We start from the raw sequence: 1,617 nt of genomic DNA, 5'->3' as shown, positions 1-1,617 counted from the left end.
TGACCAATTCCCATCCCCACATTTTCACACCTACACATACACACATGCACTCATCAAGATCACCAGCACTCTCTTACACACGTACACCTTCGTTTTTGGGATCACTACTACTTTGTTATCTCCCCTTCTTCTTAACTCTCCTGTGTGACCCTTCTGTCTGGCATTCGCCATGATAGATCGCTAACCACTACACACATTTTTCTCTCCTTGTTTCTTTCTGTGTTCCTTTCTGTGGAAGAGCATAGGCTCAAAACGTTAAAAGACGTTTTCAATTCCCAAGTGTTATACTAATACATCTGTTTGTTTTCTATATCATCTGTCTTCGTCTGTTGTTTTTTTTTTGTGAATTCTCCCTATATATATATATATATATATAATAGTATTTTTATATAAGCTTAAAGCTTATGGCGATCACCATGCAATGACTAAGGAAAATAGTCTAATAAAGGGGCATATAAGCCCATGACAGAAAAAAGAAGGGTATCCCATCCACGTGGGAGTCAAACCCACATCCCTTTGTTAATGCAACTGTGTTACCTTTACACGGTGTTGTATAAAAAAAACTATTCACACCGAAGTATGTGTGTGTGTGTGTGTGTGTGTATATATATGTATCAGTGATGAAGGGTGACTAGGAAGCTAGGGCATAAAGTCAGCCCCTCCCCCCCACCTACTGACGTTTGTGGGGGGATTCCCGAGTGTTCCACCCTCCCCTGTTTTCTGTGAAAAGTGTAGTATTATATATGCTTTTGAGATATGGGAGTCTGAAAATGAAAACAGCTTTCCACCCCCCACTCCCTGCCCCTACAATGCACCGTTTTGAAGTAGTTAGTAAGACACAAGAAATGTACACATAACTTTGGAAATCGCTTTCCAATGATTTTATCCAGTAGGGACCATTCAAGCCTTTGACTTTGAGGTAAAAAAGTTGAAAGTTTTTTTAGAGTTTGGAAGAAAATTCAACATTGACGAACTCTTGAAGCTGATTGAGAGAGTACCAAATTAGGTGAATGTGTATAACAATGTACAGCTTCTATCAGTGATGTGGCTTTTTCTGTCTTTACTGACATCCATTTACCCACTAAACCTTTCTCGAAGCCCTTCCTTCTCATCAATAAATCGCAAAATGTGTAACAGTTACAATTCCATTCAAAGGTCTGTAGTCTTACCAAACATAACAGCAACAAATGCTGTTTCTTTCGATCGTTGGCTTAATTACACTTTCACTTGTAACAGCCATACAATTAAACAATTTCATTTCGAATATCACTTGTAAGTGATATTCGTGTTCGATATCACTTCAAAGCTGAGAAAATGTGTTCTCATTCTGACAAACTAACCGACATGGGAAACAGAGAAATTTGTTCAAAATGGGTCATCTCTTAATCTACTCAGACTATTCATAATACTTTCAATCAGAATAACGATGGCATTCCTTGCTGCCCACTTCGGTTTTGATTTTCAGCTTAAGCTTTGATTTCTCTTTTCTGAGAATGATAATATTCTTCTTCTCTGTTTCAAAGTTGGGGAAAGTAGAGAGAAAACTTAACTAATTGACCCTTTTGCCATCCTGGGGGTGACTGAAAGCTAATAGATAATTTAGGTGTGAGTTTACTT

The sequence above is a fragment of the Octopus bimaculoides genome, chromosome 26 (genome assembly GCF_001194135.2).
Source record: "Octopus bimaculoides isolate UCB-OBI-ISO-001 chromosome 26, ASM119413v2, whole genome shotgun sequence".
NCBI lineage: Eukaryota > Metazoa > Mollusca > Cephalopoda > Octopoda > Octopodidae > Octopus > Octopus bimaculoides.
This window is presented reverse-complemented; position numbering follows the sequence as displayed.